This window comes from Sycon ciliatum, chromosome 5 (assembly GCF_964019385.1).
Source record: "Sycon ciliatum chromosome 5, ocSycCili1.1, whole genome shotgun sequence".
NCBI lineage: Eukaryota > Metazoa > Porifera > Calcarea > Leucosolenida > Sycettidae > Sycon > Sycon ciliatum.
The window spans coordinates 31,010,441-31,028,648 of NC_088647.1; positions in this window are offsets into that span (position 1 = coordinate 31,010,441).

Below are 18,208 nucleotides of genomic sequence, written 5' to 3' on the forward strand. Positions count from 1 at the left end.
TGAGAGTTTTAACCATTTGTGGACTGATACCGTACATGTGCGTCAAAATGTTATACCTTGATTCAACTCTCAGTCGACGTGTTGTGCCAATGAAGAGATTGTGCACGTGAACTCAGAAAATCTAACATCAGCTCGCCTATTGCCTTCAAACCAGAGCACAATCAAAGCCTGGTGCAGCAATAAATGGACGCATGTGCACCGAGGAACAGCTCCACTGCGGGAACCGTCCAATGTGTGGATCTCTAGTGCTGGGAAAAGCCAGAAAGAGTTGACAGTACTTCAGAAATGAGTGAACATTGTGTGTGAGTAGTTTAGAAAAATGTTCGCTAATGGAACGTCATGCGCTAGGAGTAGTTCTGGGTACTGGTTCACAACTAGCACCTCATGTTGACTTCTGACTTCTGTCAATTCTAGGCCTGAAAGTGTGCAGGTACATGTCGTGTCATTTGGACGGTTATGATGTTGTTGTTGTCCCCTAATATTCATTCCAGTATTGACAGTCTCCTGTGTGCCTGTCATGTCGAACATCACCTGTCAATATTCTGTACGCAAACTTCTTCAGCCGGCCATACATGCACATGAAGACTTTAGTACTGTCGCGAGTACAAGACTGTGTTGGTGGATGTCTGAACAAGTGCCCCGAGGACACGCTGTGCATGGTACGCGCGCCGAAACGTTTCGATGTCTGTCACCTGCCAAGCAGTTGTGACGTTGGAGATCCTCTCCTTGGATTCCCCACAGCGGGTAGAAGCAATGTTCAAGAAAACCCGTTTGAGTGTTGGCAGTCTGGATCGCTAAGTCTCGGCGCGATCCTAGCACTTCTTTCATTCAAATGATGAGTGTGCGGCACGCACTATCAGACCCTTTGTCATGCATAGATTTTAAAATGTTCTGCTGCGTTTCTGCTTTGTAAAATATGTGAGTGGGGGTTGGCATGCAGTTGCGGGGGAAATCCCGGTTGTGACGTACCTGCTCTACTTTAGTTACAGTGCATACGATGGCGAACGATTGGACGAACATCAGGAGGAGAAAGTGGGTGCGTGTGTGCTATGTGTGTGTGTGTGTGTGTGTGTGTGTGTGTGTGTGTGTGTGTGTGTGTGTGTGTGTGTGTGTGTGTGTGTGTGGAAAAAATCTGATATCGACTGCCATTGGGTAGCAAATACATGATTACATGATTGCACTCTGTGAAACTGCACGAAGTCTGCATTTTGGCATGCACAGTCAATGATCGTCAGTCATGATGGTCTCCAGATTCACCTCGAATTGGCAGGTACATGAATATGAGGTAATATTCCGAGTGTGTCCAGTGGTGAACTGAGGCACAGTTCTGGCAGTCAGTGCGTTGTACGCTGTGCAAGACATGCAGGCTGACACTTGCTGACTTTAAAGTTTGATAATTACCTGGCAGATATCTGATAAAAGCCATCTATGCACCAGGTACAGGGCAAAAGAAGGGTTGGAGTGATGTAATGGTCTAATCGGCTTGTATGATGTCCTGCTGATGTGATGTAATGGCTGCTTTCTGAGATGTCACATACATGTGCATGCATGGAGAATAGACCAGAATCATTCCACTCTGTAATGCTGTACATGTATTTGATTTGGTTTACCTGGGACTCAGATCGCGAGGATCTGAGAACAATCTGATACCAGTATCGTGTCTGGTATGACTGTGGCCTCACAAAGTCAAAGGCCCTAACAGTTCAGTTGTCTAGGCACGCGATGTGCAGCGCACAGTTATATTACACCAATACTAGCGGAAATGTGTGCCAGGAATATTTCGCGTCCCATTTCTATCAAAATGAGATTTGCTGCATGCTGAAATGTAACATGAACCCAATTCTATAGATATGATGTAAGGCTAAAACGAGGAGATTACAAGTTCCGCTGGGGCTTTACTTTGCCATAATCACAAAAACATTCAATTTTCTTCCAAGGATAGATTCAAGAGAGTCTAATTTCCAGCATGGCACCAGTCGTATAGCTTTTGAAAGGTTATAAATTACGCACACAACGGTCGTGCTCAGCCAAGCAGTTAGGAGGAGAGTGAAAAGCTAAATTAATTGAGGCCACTACGAACACAGTTTACCGCAGTCAAGTTTGCGGAGTGAATAATGTCATCCATTGCAAGACTCCCGGAGGTAATCTCGCTACAAACACTGTTTATTTTGTTGGCCGCTAGTGTGAACGTTCTCAGCGCTATGCCAGTGGGCTCCCAGAAGTCTATCACAGTTGAACGTACTAGCGTACTGGACTGTGTGCGATTGGCGCAAAGCCTGCACCTTACGCGGGTAGAGAAGATTGTATTAGAGATGAGATGCAATATCACCTGCACGGAGCTGCCGGGAGATAAGACTGTTTCAACACCATGGCTGGAGCCGGAGCCCTATCGTCCTCTCGTGAACAAGTCTCTACGCAGGGAGCTCGTCAACGAAACTATGAATACTCGGCGCCCAAAAACAATTGAAGTCCTCAAACGATGCAGCCCATTCTATCAGCTGGGTGAGGATCGTCGGTGTCGGTGTGGTGTTTATAATCACCGATGGGTGAAGGTGAGGTACGAAATGAGCTGCACTGATCAAAGAACACGATGGTTAACGCAGTCCGAGAAAGTCAGAGTGTCATGCCACTGCTTGCAGGAAAATAGTTGTATTTGCACCCGTATCTGCGCCGATGGACGTCATGAACAGTTGATGCCCGTGTTGTGGTGAAGGAAAGCAGCTTCATGTCGATGTATGGTTTGTCTTGAACCATGAGTGAGTGTACAGTTATTTTCGACGAGATGATTTGAACTGATGAGAATTGAAGGCGGCCTGTGGGTGAGAATAAGAAACTACCAGGTAGGGTTCTCATGTACCACGGAAGCAGAGTAACATCTAATGTTTACACAGCCGCATAATTCCTCTTTTCTCACTGATACTTTTCCTCTTTCATGAATTTTGTATTACTATTTTGTCGCCAAAGCAGATGATGATGATGAGAGTCAAATGACTTATCCGGAACCTCGTTCCATTATTTGACATCTTTATTCCCTCCCATCAACCGAATTCTCGGCAATCCCAAAGAGTTCCATCTTTTGTATTTGATCGTACTGAGAAATCTATGTATTGGTCAAACTTGACTATGGTTATTGGATATACGTTTTCTCAGATCGAAGGTTGCGTCTGATTAGGGCACGTTGAGCGTCAATTATCAGATATATGTGTAGCACCGATATTTCCTTTCGTTCATCCTCGTATTACAGTTATTATTAATATTTATTCCCGTAGCTATGCAGAAGACGTTACTTCAGTAACGTCTGGCGCTAGCCAGGGTCCACACAGCTTTAATTTGGTATTTGTTTGTTTGTGTGTTTGTTTGTTTGTTTGTTTGTTTGTGTCACGCCTGGCGCTATCCCGTATCTGTCCCGTATCTGTCCCGTATCTGTGACTACAAAGGCTCTACAGGATTGTACATAACAGCTGTCCACAATATTTGCGGGCTCCTGTATCTGTCCCGTACCGTACCAATATTCGTCATATTATGTATACGACTCCCTGATGTAGAGGGAGATTTGGAATGAAATAGGGAGACGAGGAGGAAATTAAATTAGAATAGACGCCGAATAGGTGATAGGATGCGTCAGCATAAACAGCGTCAGCATAAACATACATGTACTTTGGAAGAGAGATCGCGTCATCTCCAAAATAAGCGTGAACGAGCGATTCAGCGCCGGTCACAGGAAACGTCGGAAGAGAGATCCCGTCGACTCCAGAACGCCCGTAATCGGCAGAGTCCGCCGGTCCCAGGCAACGTCAGGACAGACATCCCGTTGAGTCCAGAACGCCCGTGATCGGCAGAGTCTAAGCCGGTCCCAGGAAACGTCAGGACAGACATCCTGTCGAGTCCAGAACGCCCGTGATCGGCAGAGTCAGCGCCGGTCCCATTGAACGTCAGGACAGACATCCCGTCGACGCGCAGAAAAACTAAATCTGCAGCCTCTTTTGCTGTCGGACAGGATACGTATTATAGGAGACTGTAAAGTTATGTAATGTCCAAATTTCCACGTGAGCAGCAGGTCACTCGCGTTGATTTTTCGACGTGCGAGCCAAATAACGCGAGCTGAACTTTAGCGTCGCAGACATCCCGTCGACGCGCAGAAAAACTAAATCTGCAGACTCTTTTGCCGTCGGACAGGATACTTATTTTAGGAGACTGCTAAGTTATGTACTGTGCTCCACAGGCAACCATGCATTCGGCGTCGTCATTGGCTCAACAGGTCAATGTACATGTATTACTACAAAAAGGCCAGAAAATCCGATTACTGTATTAAAATCAACTAATTTTCGCTGGCGATTTAATTTCGCTGATTTCGCCGCTTGGTACCAACCGGCCAAAGTAAATCACAGGCCAAAGTTTGTCATATAGGAAATTGATGCATTATTGAGCAATGGATGCATGTGAGAGCAAAAATACCTATCGATTTCAAATTTGACGTGAAATTGCGCGTCACGTCGGAAATAACGTGCATCTTAACCTCTCTAATAGAGAGGTTTCTAATTTTCTCATCAGCCAAAATTTGTTGATTTACAGTATAAGGAGATAAAAAGAAAAAAAGGAGCAAACCAAAAGAAGATAATTATTAGAGAAATAACAATCCGCAATAAATTCTGCAAATACTTTTGCCTCAGTTCTTATAACATGTACGATGAGCTAGGCAAAAAAGCATAAAAGCATAGCGTAGGGCCCTGAGCTTCCAAGCTCTCTCGTTCCCGTAGCTATGCAGAAGACGTTACTTCAGTAACGTCTGGCGCTAGCCAGGGTCCACACAGCTTTAATTCCCGTAGCTATGCAGAAGACGTTACTTCAGTAACGTCTGGCGCTAGCCTGGGTCCACACAGCTTTAATTTGGTGTTTGTTTGTTTGTTTGTTTATTTGTTTGTTTGTTTGTTTGTTTGTGTCACGCCTGGCGCTATCCCGTATCCGTCCCGTACTGTACCGTACTAGCAAAGACAGCTGGCCCCAATATTTTTGTTTGTTTGTGCCATCGAAATGCCTGGCGCTATCCCGTACCTGTCCCGTACCATCAAGGGTACGGTACCAACAAGAGAATGAGTATATATGCGAAGTGTATCGGGGGAATGCATTCAGTGCAGTAACATTTTGTGTGGATTTGTGTGCGAGGCCGAGATCCCACTAGCAGGCTGGCTGGGCCGCCTGTCGACCAGCCCGGGAATCGCATGTAGGCCGATAGCATAATAATTATAACGTATATACAGTCATGTAGATCTTTAGCAGGGAGTCATAATGTAAACGACTCCCTGCTGTATGGGGAGATTTTCTAGAAAGAACTACGAAGTAGGGAGACGAGTAAATGCAATCAGAATGGATGTTAGTTGCCGTCAGTATAATAATAATAAGAAGAAGAACGTCCGTGATCGGCAGAGTCAGCGCCAGTCCCAGGAAACGTCAGGACAGACATCCCGTCGACTCCAGAACGCCCGTGATCGGCAGATTCAGCGCCGCTCCCATAGCTATGCAGAAGACGTTACTTCAGTATCTCATTGAAACGTTTTTGCAATACAATGATGTAGCTAATCAAAGGAAAAAGCATTTCCATCAGTTCTAACAAATTGCACGATGAGCTAGGCAACAAAGCATAGCGCAGAGCCCTGAGCTTCCAAGCTCTCTCGTTCCCGTAGCTATGCAGAAGACGTTACTTCAGTAACATCTGGCGCTAGCCAGGGTCCACACAGCTTTAATTCCCGTAGCTATGCAGAAGACGTTACTTCAGTAACGTCTGGCGCTAGCCAGGGTCCACACAGCTTTAATTTGGTGTTTGTTTGTTTGTTTGTTTGTTTGTTTGTTTGTTTGTTTGTGTCACGCCTGGCGCTATCCCGTATCTGTCCCGTACTGTACCGTACCAGCAAAGACAGCTGGCCACAATATTTTTGTGTGTTTGTGCCATCGAAATGCCTGGCGCTATCCCGTACCTGTCCGGTACCATCAAGAGTACGGTACCATCAAGAGAATAAGACATTAGTATATATGCGAAGTGTATCGGGGGAATGCATTCAGTGCAGTAACATTTTGTGTGGATTTGTGTGCGAGGCCGAGATCCCATTAGCAGGCTGGCTGGGCCGCCTGTCGACCTGCCCGGGAATCGCATGTAGGCGGATAGCATAATAACTATAACGTATAATTATACAGTCATGTAGGTGTAGAGCAGGGAGTCATATTATGTAAACGACTCCCTGCCGTATGGGGAGATTTTCTGGAAAGAAATACGAAGTAGGGAGACGAGTAAATGCAATCAGAATGGATGTTGGTTGCCGCCAGTATAATAATAATAAGAAGATAAACGCCCGTGATCGGCAGAGTCAGCGCCGGTCCCAGGAAACGTCATCGACTGCAGAACACCCGTGATCGGCAGAGTCAGCGCCCGTCCCGAAGCTATGCAGAAGACGTTACTTCAGTATCTCATTGAAACGTTTTGGCAATACAATGATGAAGCTAATCAAAGGAAAAAGCATTTCCACCAGTTCTAACAACATGCACGATGAGCTAGGCAACAAAGCATAGCGCAGGGCCCTGAGCTTCCAAGCTCTCTCGTTTGGTATTTGTTTGTGTGTTTGTGTCACGCCTGGCGCTATCCGTATCTGACGGCAAAAAAGCATAGGATATTATAAATTTTTCAATTCTCCTTATTTTTTTTTCAGGCATATCCTGGGATTCGAACCCGCACTATCGCCCTACATGCATTCCCCCATACACTTCGCATTTATACCCATTCTTCCAAGTTGCTTCACGTTATTATCTTGCGTTTGAAAGCCCTATTTGAATATTGTGGGCAGCTGGACGGTGTCGTATAACCCTCGATCGTACCTGTCCCGTACCTATCCCCTACCGTACCGTGCCATCAAAGACGGCTGGCCACAATGCATATTCAAATAGGGCTTTCAAATGCAAGATCACAATGTAAAACAACTTGGAAGAATTACTATGTATGCGAAGTGTATCGGGGGCTGCATGCAGGGCGCGCGATAGTGCGGGTTCGAATCCCAGGTTTAAAAAAAGGATTTAAAAAAAATTATAACATCCCTATGCTTTTTTTTGTCTAGGTCATCAAGGCAAAAAAGCATAGCGTAGGGCCCTGAGCTTCAAAGCTCTCTCGTTATCCACTATTTTGTAAAAATGTAATGCCATCCACGTTGAGGTACATCATAGAAAATGTACTACACAAACAAAACAAAAGGATGTTTTCGTTAGAATATATTTATCCCATCTCTAATGAAAGGCTGATGCCAGTCGGTATGAAAGGTAGTGAGTGCAGCACGGGTGCAATGTAAAGTCGCCAAAGAGCATGAGAGATGTCATATTTGGCGTGTGTGTGTACGTGAGGGAGGAGTGTTAGGAAATGAATTCGATTGTGTGCGTGTTAGTGAGAGCGATACTGTTTCCATGTGTGCGTGTAAGGGGTAGAAAGATGGTGGCCTTTGGGTGGAAGGAAGAAAGAGAAAGAGAGAGAGAGAGATAGGGAGAAAGAGTGTTCCACGTGTGGTCTTCGTTATACCGCTTATCTATCGGGAATTCAGAAGGCCCCTTGCCCATTATTGCAGAAGAATAATCATAACTCGAATTTTAACGCACTCGACTTGAGCGTCTTCTGCGTCGTTGATGTATAGAAGGAACTCCAAATCGTTTAATCAGGCTCCACCACTCTCTGTCCTGAAGGCTGCCCATGCAGAGCCGTTGCTTGACATGGTCGAGATGTCTGGCTTTGGGTCTTGCTAGACATCTTCTATGTATCAGTGAGTACGCCATTTCTGGATCCAGACATTGGATCATGAAACCGTAGCCATTAAGTATGGACACTCTGTGATTGGCTGGGTAAGTCACAGTTGAAAGGACAGTGAAGGGTGGACATGACAGATTTGGCATCTCACCAACATGCCACATCGACTTTGATCTGCACTTACAAGTTGTTATATGTAGATGTCAGAATATCAAGTGGACTTACATCGTACAATGTCTGAATGAGTAGACGTTTGCCTTTACAAGTGAACAGAACTCGTCTAAAGAGCTTGAGCAGTCGGGGTTAAGACGTCAATCAGGACACCTGACAAGGAAAAACGCCATCTTCGCTCACCCATAATACCCTTTGTTTAGTTGTAGGGTATGTGCGATGTCACACCGCCCGGGCAATCAACTCCCTGCCTGTCATGGTAATTCAGTGCGCACATCAAAGGATCAAGGCAACGATCCGTACTGTAATTCAGTGCGCACATTCAAGGATCACGTCAACGCTAGTAAACTTATCCCGGGGTTGCAGACCAGCTCGCCATGCTCCCCAGACCAGGAAGAACATTGTCATATTTGCCAAGGTGTGTGGTCCTGGTGGATAGCGCAGAAGTCTCACATCATTAGAGCACAAAACGGACCTTTTCCAGGGGAAGCCCCTTGAAACTTCAACCTCATCGTAGAGTTCAAATCAGCACTTGGAGAATATTATGTATCCAGGATAATGTGAGACAAAAAGGGCTGCTGCCATATGAAGGGAGCAACCCACACAATACTGCCATAGTGCATGATTTAAATTAGAGAATATTGCATTATGGTGATGCTGATGGAGACTGGAGAGGCGCCCATATTTAGGAAAGCAGAGGGTTAAGATACAATGGATGGTGAAAGTATTTGTATGGGAAAATGCGTTCTTGTTGCTAGTGAACAGATATTATGACAGGCTATAAATCTTCACGAACAAATACGTGTCTATGGTGAACATGACCTTGGTGGTGCTGCTGCATGGTGATATTGAGGCGAACAAAATACATGATATTCCTTAATACGTCGAAGTACTAGTATATGCGCCGCAGATATTCACCAAAATTTGTTTGCGATTTGAAAGGATAACAAAAATAAAAAACGCAGGTTGGTTTGAAAATCCTTGTCATACTCCGTCTCTACAATCATCTACGTCTTTCCTGGGCAACGGTTCTCGTGATAGCAGCTGCAAGACCGTCGTACCTTCTCCAATTGTTTTATCCAGCGTACCGCACCATCAGTACAGCTCATCTCGTACTTAACTTTCACCCAGCCATAGTGGTAGACCACACATCGACAAGGAAGATGCTCACCTTTGTCGTAGTAGGAGCTGCAATCGTGCAGAACCTCCATCGTCATGGGCAGCCGACCCGTCACAGTTTCGTTGACGAACTCCATGCGTAGCGACTTGTGTACCAGTGGAAGATTAGCGTCAGGCACACGTTTTGGGGCAGAGGTTATGCTGCTTGTTGCTACCTTGGTGCAATTGAGATTGCAATGACTTTGCAGTATATTCAACTGACCTCTGTTCACACGTAGCTTAGTCCTCAGCGATCGGCATAACGCAATGATATTTGTCTCGGAGGTTACATATTCAGGCACTTCTCCAGTGGAAGACACAGTAGACAAAGATACGACTGCTCTAGCGCTACACGTCGTTGGCCAGGAAAGGGCCACAAATAGCAAAGCTGACAAGCCAACCAAGTTTCTCAAACAATACGCCATACTTGATAGTAGATAGAAAATGCTCTGAAGAACGGGGCTCTACGTTGCTAGTCTTAAGTTTGAAACACTTACGGAACTAGAGAGATTTCTGCTCAATGTAGTGCAGGTGGAATTGCTTCATGGAAAGATTTGTAGTGTTGAACACCTCTTGGTTGCTGAGAAGTTTTCTACCCATTTTATACCTTTCTTCAGGCGGAAACACGCACGGAATGAGGGATACTGGAGCAGCCATAACTCATAATTGCTGTTATCCGATTCGGTAGGTAAAATCTAATTTTCGACAGAAGGTTCAAGGTTGTTGTTTGCGTTTGAAGATTCTCCGTATTACACTTTTCACTAGTGGAAAGGGAGCAAACGACATACGGTCACAAAACTCACTTAGGTGAAGCGGGAATACATCTAGCGGAAATCATTGTTGTTATACCAACACGCCTCGAAAGTTCACTCCAGTGCGATTAACGTTATAGCCGTCTCATTGCGAAAGAAAATGTCATTCGTCAATGAACTTGGGCGTGTTCCTCTCTGCGTAAACGTAGATAGTCCCAGCTTTCCTTACCATGCCTCAAGGTGAACAATGGACATTTGGAGAGGAAGTTTAAGTGTCGAGGGAATTGTATCAGGCGAGCTGAGCCGGATAAGGCATTGAACAGACCGTGACCACATACCATAATGCTCTCCGCTGAGAGTTCCCTCTTCTTCTGGGTGTGTTTGTTTAGCAGATCATTATTATGGCTAACAACAAAAGATATGCTCTCCTGTGCCATATGTTGCTTATATGCTAAGAGAAAAATTGAACGTGATCTGATGTTGGTAGAAGACCCACATGTTCGCACAGTACATTCAGGGTTATCATCACAGATATTGTTTTTCAATACAATACTGGACGCCTAACAGTTAGACCGCGTTCAATATCAGTCTCCCTATTTGCCGCTTTCTACTTAGTACTGCACGTCAGAGCGTGTATCAGCATCACGTGCTAATGCTTGGTCCAAAGTATCCAGGGATTAACTGGAGCTGAGTTCGTGACAACCCTCCTGCCTGTCACCCACCCGTCAGCATGTCACTTCAACAGACCGGTCAAGGAATGTGTGCTGAAAAACGGTGAACGGATTGCTGCGCATTTGCAGTCCTATCATGATCCGGAATATTTTTTGGTTTTCTCAATAAACGAACAGCGAAGCCATTAAAGGACCATCAGTGCTCCAGGTACTCTTGCCAAGATGCCATGCTGTTGAAACCGTGCTGAATTTTAGCCACTCTCTCACACATGCAAGCGGTGTTGAATCCCCCACAAAAGAAGCGATCATGTTGGTTGGGTGTCGTTGTGTGTGTTTGCCAGTTCGTAGTCTGTCCCCAGAGCCGGAACTTGGACATGGGCGGGTTTTACGTGATATATTCGCTGAACATGCAGATCGAATGCATCTTTCAATCTCCAGAGGCAGGCTGGCGCAGTTACAACCCGAGAGACTCTTTGATGTACTGAGTAACTTCCCAGCAGATGCTAGACGATATTCCTCATGCCCTCTGCATTGAGAACAGTGGGTACCTGATCATATTGAACTGATTTATGGCCAACATTTCACACTCACTTTGCGTACTTTCTCTCTTCTCCTTAACTACGTTACTAGGACATACACAACTAGGAGATCCCCCAGATAGGCGTTAGCCTTTGGGTAATCCTAAAATAAGGAGCATTATTATTGGCAGTGAGCGGTTTTAGTTGGCCATGCCATTAGACCAAGTACAGTCATGTATGTCTGTAGAGAAAGTAGGTCGATAGAAATTCGTCTAGTGCTGGTTGTCCAGTTTCCGTCTTTCTCAGCAAGGACCAATACCATGCGCAAAAAAGCTGCTATGTAGTAGGAAACTAACGCTTTCATGCTGAAAACCAACTGCTAATCTACTGAGTTAGGGACATGTATCTGTGTGCTTGACTATGCTGATATTCGTTCAAGAGGAATGGTGTCGTGCACGGTTAGGAGGACCTTTTTTCTGTTCGTCTCGCTCGTCCTTTTAGGTTGAGAATCCTCCCGGACAAACGTCTCGACTTCTTGCAATTGCTTTTATTACGCGGGAATAATGTCCATGTAACTTCTACTGCGTAACAAGTCTCTCGCTCTCCGTCTCCTCTCTAGTTTCTCACTAAGCGAGGACGATGTGAGTGCGATGAAAGAAATTCGATCGGGCGTTCGTGAAAGGATTTTGAAGTGACGGAATGTCTTTCATTTGAAGCATCATGAGGAACGGCACGCGGACAAAAGCTGTAAAATGACATATCGCCATGTGCTTGCCGCATGACAATGACAGACTGCCCAGGCAAACTCTAAACTGCATCGCTATCATCAAAAACCTGATCAATACACGAACAGAATCATGCAATCGTATTAATCTTGACGTGGTGGATGTACTGCCTGTATCCGGAATCCACCTGGAAGACCGTCAAATCATTGGACCATCACCTGTGCGTGTTATGGCAACTGACTCTGGCACCATACTACATGACATGTCAAAAGGCGCTCAGCGCAAAAGTCGACTTGCAGTTAGAAGGTCGGACGCAGTAGAGCAGAATTCCTGGCACCGAGTTTAACTATGGCGGAATACTTTTTCGTCTAGAACAAATTTTCATATCTACCAAAATGGCAGACAAAGGTGCAAACATATACTTGTACTGGTGTGGACGATAAGCACACGGACTAGCACCTTCCTTGCTTTTGTGGTCAACGGCACATGCTCTCTAGTGACGTGAATATGCACCGATATATTCTCCTAATCAACAAATACATAACCACTGGATATTTCAAACAAGCATCCATTAGGAAAATGCACCTTTTATACACCTTTTAAAATAAACCTCTCCAGCTGCGTGCCATAGCCGCACCCTTGGATTTTAATTCATTTCATTTACAGGGAACGGTGCCTTCCAAGAGAGTTCCAATAATTTAAAAATAATGTGATTGTTGGATGCAAACTGCACGAACATAACATTAGGCATGTTCTCAATACTTGAGAGTCTTCCTTGTGCACCATCATCTTTGCGAAGTTTGGCTGTTGCTTTGATGCCGAACAGACATCTCTCCAGTGTTCAAGTACTGTTAGCAGTCCGCGCAGCAGGGACGTTTGCCATATGTTTGGTGCTGGGTAGCAGCACGGTATGGTATTAGCAAGGATATAAGGTACACTGGATAATGTTAGTGTATTGGTCTTGCCAACTTGCTATGATAAATGTACATACCATTGGACCATTGGACGCCCATCGCCGGAGGCGATGATAGCGATGCTACAGCCGAAGCCATAGCAGCTTGTGCTGGGATTGCACCACTCAACAGCTTGCAAGGCTGAAGAATTGACCGCCACTATTCAGCCTGGTCTACACCACACAGCTATGAAGTGGCTTTTTCTGGCCAGTGAATTCCTCCTTTTTGGACTTTTTCATTTTTTTCCCGCAAACACATCACACCACATACTCCGGCATGCACTGGCTGTTGGTAACCACCCAGGAGAATGAAAGAAAAGTCAGGAGGAGTCTGAGAAAACGAAGAAAGACGTGTGTGACCATAATCGTCGGGAATCGAACCCGCAATCTATCGATTGGAAATCGCTGCACATACATGTACCACTGCACCATATGGGACACACATGTACTGATGGTCATATCATTTCAATCGTCGATCTTGTGGGTTCTTCAGGAAAAATCATTCGGACATATGCGCTGGATTCCTCAGTGGCACCTCAACTGTTTCGATCTGAGCATATAGAATGAACTCACACGCCTCAAAACCTGACACGGATATCGTATATTGTCTCCATTACACCTAACTTTGTCACTAGAAGCTGGTTTGCATGAGCACGCGGATATTCATCACCAAGACACCAGCATTGGAGCTTTTGTACGCGAAAGACATTATTTTATAATTCGCGCTGGCCTCATTTCCCTTCTATGGTAGGATTGGCTACTTGCATGCCAGGGTTCTGGACATCTGCTCGACGAGGCCCCAAATCTGGAGGTATCACATGTTGGTGTGTGCGTCGCGGTTCATTGATCTGCACTAGACCTAGATACCACTGCTTGTGACAGGAACACAGATCCGTTTGACTGATCACAACCGATCTTGGACCTAGTTCCGGCTCTGGGGACCGAAGACAAAGAGTTTACTCTCGTCTGCTACCCCATATGCCCCTCACCTTACTATTGTACGGAGACATCATCTCGCAATCATGGATGATGTGTATGAAAAAGCTCAGGGCAAGTTCGCTACATGAAATTTCCGGACTCCAGATCGTTTCGCTGCCCATACACACACTGAGAGACTGAATGTTTGCAGATCAATGATTGGACTGAGATTTCGCGCCACACCTACTCACTAGTACACGTATTAATACAACACACATTCCGCTACTTGTCCGCTACAGTACATAGTGACATGTTGATAAACATTTGACAGTGAGCTTGAACTGTCAGGAGATCATGCTCCACACTGTGATGTTCCGTGGTGTACGTAACATACTGAACATTGATACTATCACGATGCATAATGTGCAACGACAACAATGGTTCTGATGTAGATGTGAGTGAGTGTTCGGAAAATCGACTGTATCCGACAATGTCTCATCTACCAACGACGTGGAATACTTTCGAATGCCCAACAAATGTAACAGATGCTACATGTACATAATTATATGCTACAGATACTCGGGCAGCGAACATTCTCATGTATCAGGCTAGGAGATGGAAAGGGACATTACTGTCTTTATCTGGACTCTGTTAGACGACGCTATTAAGTAGTATTAACCGATTATTCCGTTACGCCCATGCGGCAGCAGCGAGTTCACGAAGGAATACACACGTCACAGCACCAAGCGGAAATCCTTGGCGGTATTCGGCTAGTGGCAACCCGCCATAGCAGTGCCTATCATAGTCAAGTGGATCCGGTCTGCCCATCGTCCTGCTAAGTTAAACGAATCGTATTAGCTCCCTGGATAGTTCCACAACAGAATGTTGGTGGACCATTCCTCGTTCACATGGATTGATCAGTAGGCATCGGGAGATCAAGGCGGAGATCCCACACAAACCACCTGTTGGACTTCTAGCCAATTACCGGTATGCCCTATAAGGCGTGTCAGTCTAACTGCTGTTAATGTTATGTTGGGCACTTTGAAACTGTGTATATAACTGCCCGAGGAAAGACACCATTTGGGAGTGCAACACACACCAGTTTGGAGTTTGAACAATTACCCGTAATATTCCTTCGTGCAGACAAACATATCCTCAACCAGATCTCTTTCCTTGTGGAGAGGTATATAAGGAGGGATAGTAAGGCATGTTCTGCCACAAACACTGGCTTACAAAGTAGTTTGGGAGAAACCTCGTTTCCTTTTCAACCTGAAAGTCGTTCATGCATAATTCCATTGACCAAGTAGCAACGTGAAAGCCAATCCTAAAGGTATCGTCAGCTTCAAGCACATTTCTTCCTGAAATCCACAATGTATTCGGGTTACTCCTTTGGTCTGTCATTTCTAGCCATAGTCCTTGTCAGTGCACGACCATGTAGCACTCGATCAGTCGACGGACTAGCTACCTCAACGACACCACAAATTGGCACGGAGGAACTCTCAGTATCAGCAAGTGAAACGCCCACTGCCGTTACGATGTTAAGAAGCAAGCCATACCTCAGTAGCAGTGAAGTGAGTGCATTGCAGGACCGCTGTAATATCACATGTGTCGAAGTGCGTAGGAACGTAACCACTTCTACCCTGCAACGTGTACCTGGAGGCAATCTTCCTCTCGTACACAAGTCTTTACGCATGGAGTTCGTGAACAAAACAGTAACCGGTCGACTGCCAATGACGATTGAAGTTCTCCAAAGCTGCAGCTCCTATTACGAAAGCGGCGAACATCCTCCATGTCGCTGTGTTGTCTACAACCATCGATGGGTGAAAGTCAGATACGAGATGACCTGCACTGATGATAAACTACGCTGGTTGAAGACCATGGAGAAAGTGAAGTTGTCCTGTAGCTGTTTCAGGGAGGGTCACTGTCAGCAGAAGAACATGGATGACAATATTGATCATGTGTTCTAGCGCCTGTCACGTTAGTCAAGTGCGTGAGTCAATGAAGCAGCTAATCTTCCAATGTACGATCTTTATGTCAGCGCTGTTTGCCAAAATTGACACTGTACTCGATGTTCAATTCAATTGAATTCATTCTTACTCAACAGCAGCCTTATTCTTTAGTTTTTCAACCTCATTCCTCTTTAGACATGCTTCTTCCTTCAAATGTTTTGCATCTTTGAAGCCTTCCTTTCCTCATTGCTCTGCGATACGTTGTTATCATATGCTAGACTACCAGAGCGTACAGGCTATACCTCGCAAATCTCCCAAGACATTTACGTCGAGTGAGTTATAGTGATAATTGTAATGATATGCAAACCAATGGCAACAATGGTCACTTTGAAATGCACAGCCGGTCTGGTGGTTTCCAACATATGAATGGAATATGAATGGAATATGAATGGAATATAGGTGCGTCTCTTCCTGAGGGTTTTAACCCTTTCCGGACTGATGTCGCACATACACATATGCGTCAAAACGTCATACCCTGATTCAACTCTCAGTCCACGTTAAAACTCTCAGTTGACGTTATCGTGGACGACGTGTACTGCTCATGAAGAGATTGTGCACTTGAACGCAGCAAATCTAACATCAACTCGCCTATTGCCTTCAAACCAGAGCTCAACCAAAGCCTGATGCAGCCATGTATGCACGCAGGTGCACAGAGGAAGAGCGTCAATATCTAGTGCTCGTCAAAGCTAGAAAGGGTTGAAAGTACCTCAGAAATGAGTGAACACTTTCACAGTGTGTGAGTAGTTTACAAATGCTTCGCTAAAGAAAAGTCATACGCTAGGAGTAGAACTGGGCACTGGTGCACAACTAGCACCTCATCATCTCATGTTGACTTCTGACTTCTATCAATTCTAGGCCTGAAGTGTGCAGGTAAATTTATTGTCATTTTGACAGATATGATGTAGTTGTCCGCAAATATTCATTCCAGTATTGACAGTCGCCTGTGTGCCTGTCATGTCGAACATCACCTGTCAATATTCTGTACGCAAACGTCTTCAGCCAGCCATACATGCCATGTACATGAAGTACTGTCTCGGGTACAACACTGTGTTGGTGTATGTCTGAACAAGTGCCCCGAGGACACGCTGAGCATGGTACGCGCGCCGAAACGTTTCGATGTCTGTCACCTGCAAGCAGTTGTGACGTTGGAGATCCTCTCCTTGGATTCCCCACAGCGGGTAGGAGCAATGTTCAAGAAAACCCTTTTCAGTGGTGGCAGTCTGGATCGCTAAGCGTCTGCGCGATCATAGCACTTCTTTCATTCAAATGATGAGTGTGCAGCACACACTATCCGATCGCTTTGTCATGTATAGATTTTAAAATGTTCTGCTGCGTTTCTGCGTTGTAAAATATGTGAGAGGGGGTTGGCATGCAGTAGCGGGGGAAATCCTGGTTGTGACGCGCCTGCTCTACTTTAGTTGCAGTGTATACTTTGGCAAACGATTGGACGAACATCAATAGGAGAAAGTGGGTGCGGGTGTACTATGTGTGTGTGTGCGTGCATACATGTATGTGTTTGAAAAGATAGAGACAGACATTTGGTAGCACCATACATGTACCTGTAGTCTGTGAAACAGCACGAGGTCTGCATTTTCGCATGCACAGTCAATGATCATCAGTCATGATCCTCTCTCCAAATTCGCCTCGAATTGGCAGGTACATGAACATGTTAATGTACATGAGGTACTTCAAGTAGTATTCCGAGTGTGTGCAGTGGTGAACTGAGGCAGAGTTCTGGCAGTCAGTGCGTTGTACGCTGTGCAAGACATGCAGGCTGACATTTGCTGATTTTAAAGTTTGATAATTTCCTGGGAATATCTGATCAAAGCCATCTATGCACCAGGTACAGGGCAAAAGAAGGGTTGGAGTGATGTAATGGTCTAATCGGTTTGTATGACTTCCGTCTGATGTAATGTAATGGCTGCGTTTTGATATGTCTCATACATATACAATGTATGGAGAATAGGCCAGAATCATTCCACTCTGTATTTTATTTTGATTTGCCTGGGACTCAGATCGTTAGGATCTGAGAGCAATCTGATACCAGTATCGTATCTGGAATGACTTTGGCCTCACAAAGTCAAACGCCCTATCAGTTCAGTTGTCTACACACGCGATGGGCAGCCATACTAGCGGAAATGTGTGCCAGGAATATGTCGCGTCCCACCTGAGATTCCTATCAAGATGGAGATTTGCTGCATGCTGAAATGTAACATGAACACAATTCTATAGATATGATGTAAGGCTAAAACGAGGAGATTACAATTTCCGCTGGGGCTGTACTTTGCCATAATCACAAAAACATAAATTTTCTCCCAAGGATAGATTCGAGAAAGCCTGATTCTCAGCATGGTACCACTCGTATAGCTTTGTGAAAGGTTATAAACTACGCACACAACGGTCGTGCTCAGCCAAGCAGTTAGGAGGAGAGTGAAAAGCTAACTAATAATTTTTGATTGAGGCCACTACGGACACGGTTTGCGGCAGTCAAGTTTGCGGAGTGAATAATGTCATCCATTGCAAGACTCCCGGAGGTAATCTCGCTACCCACACTGTTTAT